At 46.0% G+C, this 5,312-nt stretch overlaps 1 non-coding gene across 1 annotated transcript; it reads left to right on the top strand.

The window, feature by feature from the left end:
* The first annotated feature begins 539 nt into the window (after nt 1–539).
* Nucleotides 540–646, top strand: LOC142438263 (U6 spliceosomal RNA). Its single transcript, XR_012782677.1, has one exon. It is a non-coding gene; the product is annotated as a U6 spliceosomal RNA (small nuclear RNA).
* Nucleotides 647–5,312: the final 4,666 nt, after the last annotated feature.

Here is a 5,312-nt window from a genome sequence, read left to right as displayed (position 1 = left end):
ATCTAATAATATGCTAATTAGATGAAAGCAAGTGTTTTAGAAACTGCAACTCACAGCCATCAAATTGATTCCAACTCCTGGCATCCTATAGGACAAGGTAGAACTGTCCCTGTGAGTTTCTGAGACTGTCACTCTTTTGTTTGCTTGTTGTGGTTTTTTTTTTCTAAAATCATATTATTGGGAGCTAACACAGATCTCATTCCAGAGTTCAAGCACATCAAGCAGTATTGTTCAATTGCTACCACAATCGTTTTCCTCCTTACACAAGTAGAAAGCCTCATCATTCTCCAGTGGAATAGCTGGTGGTTTCGAACTGCTCACCTTATGGTTGGTAGCCCATCATTTCACCACTACCCACCAGCCCTCCTAACAAGCACATGTTTACTAAGTGGCTAATATGTCATACAGTGAAGATATAGTATTAAATATGTTCTATAGTGAATACAAGTATCGAACACAATTCTTATTTCTACTTCGCTCTTAATTGTACCGAGAGCAAATGGATCTCCCCAGACAAACAACAGAAACAAAAGCCACCAGTGTTGGCTTTGACAGCACATAAACTAAAAGTGGAGTGGTACAGAGAAGATGAACTTGGCCCCTGGGCAGGAATGACAGGCACATTCACGAAACGTTCCATATTTTAAAAAAGTCTATCACTGCTGCAGGAAAGTGTAACTACACGCTGCAACATAGTTTTAAATTCGAGATGATTGTAGCTCAGTAACAATGAGTTCCATCCCAGGCGTTCTGCCACACACCATACAGCTGCTCCCATGGCCCACTGCGCAATTCCGCCCCTCTCACAGTAGCTAGGCAGAGAGGTCGAGGGCTGGGGTCTCCATCCTGAAGCAGGTGAAGAGATTGGAGCTGGGCTGGGAAGACAGATGGGGTTGATCGCTGGAGAAATCATGTGTCAAGCGGCAATTGAAAAATGGGAAGTACCAGTAAGTCCCAGACCGGTGAACAAGCCAATTGGCTGGCTGACCACGGAGTCAGGGCCACAGCTGCCGTGAACATGAGAGCTACAAACGGTTCTTGAGAAAGTCCCATTCCTTTGTTTTTAATCATTTTATCAGGGGTTCGTACAACTCTTACCACAATCCATACATCCATCAATTGTGTAAAGCACATTTGTGCATTCATTGCCCTCATCAGTCTCATAACATTTGCCCTCCACTTAAGCCCCTGGCAGCAGCTCCTCCTTTGCCCCTTCCTCCCTGCTCCCCCCTCCCTCATGAACCCTTGATAATTTATAAATTATTATTTTGTCATATCTTGCACTGACATCTCCCTTCGCCCACTTTTCTGTTGTTCGTCCTCCAGGGAGGAGGTTATATATAAATTCTTAACATCGGTTCCCTCTTTCTAACCCACCCTCCCGGTCCTGAAGGGATCATCTGCTCTGGATTCTGGGTGTTTCCAGTGCCTATCTGTACCAGTGTACATCCTCTGGTCTAGCCAGATTTGTAAGGTAGAATTGGGATCCAGTGGAGAGAAAACATTTAGGAACTAGAGGAAAGTTGTATGTTTCATCGTTGCTACATCACACCCTGACTGGCTCGTCTCCTCCCTGAGACCCTTCTGTAAGGGGATGTACAGAGGCCTACAAATGGGCTTTGGGTCTCCACTCTGCACTCCCCTCCTCATTCACAATTATATGATTTTTTTTGTTCTTTGATGCCTGATAACTGATCTCTTTGGCACTTCGTGATCACGCAGGCTGGTGTGCTTCTTCCATTTGGGTTTTGTTGCTTCTGAGCTAGATGGCCGCTTGTTTATCTTCAAGCCGTTAAGACCCCAGACGCTATATCTTTTGATAGGCAGACACCATCAGCTTTCTTCACCACATTTACTTATTCATCTGCTTTGTCTTCAGTGATTGTGTCAGGAAGATAAGCATCATGGAATGCCAGTTTAATAAAAAAAAGTATTCTTGCATTGAGGGAGTACTTGAGTGGAGGCCCAATGTCCATCTGCTACCTTAATACTAAACCTATAAATATATGTACATAGATCTATTTCCCCACCTTCATAAATAAATATATTTACATATGTACATGCTTTTATTTAGACCTCTATAAATGCCCATTTGTCTCCTAGTTTTTCCTCTATTTCTGAGCAACAATATAAAACAAAATAACAACAACAACAAACTAATGACAGAAAAACAAAACAAAACACAAGAAAGAAAAGCTTGTAGTTAGTTCAAGGACTGTTTGTTGGCCTTTAGGAGTGTTTTCCAGTTCAGTCTGTTGGGGCACCAAGCCCTGGCCCTAAAGTACACCTTCGGCATTCCCTGGGGACCTCTCTGCTCCATTCCCTTGCTGTTCTGTTGCACCCCCTTAGTGTTTTGCCTTTACCCATTAATTTTTAATTCCATCCCCCAACCCCCCACTACCAAACTTTTTGCAGCCCCTTTATACTGAGCAGTTACGCTGTCCCAAATCAGCTGCATGTAATCTTCATAACAAACTTGAAAAGAAACTAAGAATCGACAACCTTTTGTTCTGAATGTAGCTAATCAGTTATCGATCTGAGATTGCAGCTCAGTGTGATCCGAGTGTTCACTCACTAACTGGTGATGCAGCGGGTAGGTGTTGGTCTGCCATCGCGCACGGTCAGCAGTACGAAATCTCTTGCTGCTGAATGACTGGGCTTCCTACTCCCGTAAACAATTACGGTCTAGGAAGGCCACAGGGCGTCAGCACTGACTTGGGCCAGGAGTTTTGTTGTTTGTTGGAGACATTTGAATGGTTCCCTGTCTCTCGTGCATTCCACTAGCAGACCTGCCTTGTCTCAGGCACAGGCCTGGATAGCCCCAGCACCAGTCATTCCATGGTTGCTATGTTCCTCTCTGATCAAGCTGGACACGTGAGACCATTACACAATACTGGAAAAGTGGAAACCAGTGTTACTACTTATAGAAAACAAAGAGTAAACAAGGGCAACAGATTCTCAAAGGGGAAATGCTTGCTCTTCACCTGAGAAACCGGGAGCCAGATGTTCCTGCATACCTAAGCATGCAATGAACGTCTGTGCATGCGTGTGTGCGTGTGTGCATGTGTGCGTGTGTGTGTGTGTACTGTTCAATCCTCTACCACTAGCAATCAAGGCTGGCAGTGGACTCAACCAGTGGCTCCTGAGAAGAAAGGCCCATCTCTGGCCTCCTTCTGGAAGGTCACAACCCTTGAAAACCTACGGAGCCCTTAGTGCTACTTTGCCACGGTGACCACTATCGGAACCAGTGAGCATGCCCAGCTGGTGAGACCCATCTAGAACAGTGCCAAGCACCGTTGTTGGCAAGGGAGCAATGATAGGACTGGTGACTGGAAGGACGTTAGGGAGAGGAAATAGTTAAAGATTTAGTTCTAAAGGTCGTTGGGATCCTGCTGGTGAAGTGGTTGCACATTAGGTTATGATCCACATGGTTGGCAGTTCAAAACCACCAAGCAGCTTCTTAGGAGGAAGACTGGGCTTTCTATCCCAGTAAACAGTTCCTGCAGAAAACCGCAGGGGGTCACTATGCGTCAGCATTGGCTTGATGGCAGTGCGTTTGGAGTTTGTTTGTTTTTAAGATTTGGAGGTGAGGGCTTTAAGGGGAAAAACATTTACTTTATCACAGTTTGGGACACCGGAAGTCTAATTCTGAGCACTGGCTCTGGGGGAAGGTTCTCGTTCCTTGGTAACCTGCATGCGCAGCCATCTATCTTTCCCTGTCTCTGTTTCAGTTCTAAGTTTCAGTTCATTTTCTTCTTTCTGGGAGAGCAAAGGGGTGCCTGCCTGCCCTGCGCCCCAAACCTGTTGCATCATCCACGGCCACTAGAGGGCTTCTTCACCGCTCTTCTGGCCCTGCTGCTTAGCGCTCCCTTCAGGGCCACGCTGCTATTTAAAACCCAAACCCGCACGGTCCCAGGAACTCTTACTGGGAGGCTTGGATTTCGAACAGTCGATCTTCATGGAAACAGAACCTCCCAGTCGGTTGACACTAGCTGGAAAGGGGGCCTAAGAGGTAGCCGTGAATTCACAGCGCACAGCCTGGGGCCCGGCGGCTGGGAGCAGGGAACCCTTGCCTGCAGATGCCACCAGCGCCTAAGCTGGCCGACGGGGCTGGGCTTCCAGAAATTCCACAGATGGCATCTCCCAATGAGATGACTGTTGGCAGTTGTTTTGTTTCTCTCCCAGACCTAGGCTTGAAGTGTAAAGAGCAGTGCCCTGGCATCTCCTTTCCGTCCTCCCTCCCCCAGCCCTGGCACAGCCCACCCTCGGTCAGTCTTCCTGGGGAAACAGGTGTGTGCACGGAGGGGAGTGTGTGCAGGTATGGATGGGTATCCGTGCGCACGCACGCAGGTGTGATCGTGTGAATGCACATGTGTACGCATGCAGGCATGTGTGCAAATGTGAGTGTATGAATTGTAAGGACAGTTATAATGGAAGGTAAAGCGGTACATTCTCCTGGTGAAGACAGGAAGAGCAGCCTCCCCTTTTCCATTGCGTTTTTTATAATTCATTGTCGATAACTTGTATTTGTAAAGGTCTGTCTTTCTAAAAAGCATATATATACAAACTAAAGAGAAAATCTCAAACTCCCTGCCTTGACCGTGGCTCGTATCTGCCATCAGGTACAAAGTAGAACTGCCTTGTGAGTTCTTTTCCTTGTAATTTATTTTAAAAGTCTTATTGCCCCCCAACGATCATGGTCCCAATTCCACCTTGCAAACCTGGTTAGACCAGAGGATGCACAGCGGTGCAGTGGGATCTGGAAACACAGGGAATCTAGGACAGATGAACCCCTCAGGACCAATGGTAAGAGTGGCGATACCGGGAGGGAAGGGGGGCTAGAAAGGGGAAACCAATCTTGGGGCTCCTACTCTCTGGAGGATGGGCAACAGGAAAGTGGGTGAAGGGATACGCCGGGCAGTGTAAGATAAGATAAAATAATAATTTATAAATTATTAAGTGTTCATGAGGGAGGGGGAGCGGGAAGGGAGGGAGAGGGAAAAAAATGAAAATGAGCTGATTCCAGGAACCCAAGCAGAAGACAAATTTTGAGAAGAGGGCAATGAATGTATAAGTGTGCTTTACACAATTGATGTATGTATGGATTGTGATAAGAGTTGTATGAGCCCAATACAATGATTTTTTAAAATTTTATTGCACATAATTTACATAGCATACACTACAATAGTTCAAGCATTCTATCATACCACGGAGAAACGAACAATCATTACCATATCCGTTGTAGAACATCTCCCCACCCCCCATGATTAAATAACCATTAAAGTGAGTTGTTCAATCACAGTTATAGTGCT

This window comes from Tenrec ecaudatus, chromosome 1, assembly GCF_050624435.1.
Source record: "Tenrec ecaudatus isolate mTenEca1 chromosome 1, mTenEca1.hap1, whole genome shotgun sequence".
Classification (NCBI taxonomy): Eukaryota; Metazoa; Chordata; class Mammalia; order Afrosoricida; family Tenrecidae; genus Tenrec; species Tenrec ecaudatus.
Note: the sequence above shows the minus strand (reverse complement) of the source record. Positions and strands in the feature narration are given on the sequence as shown.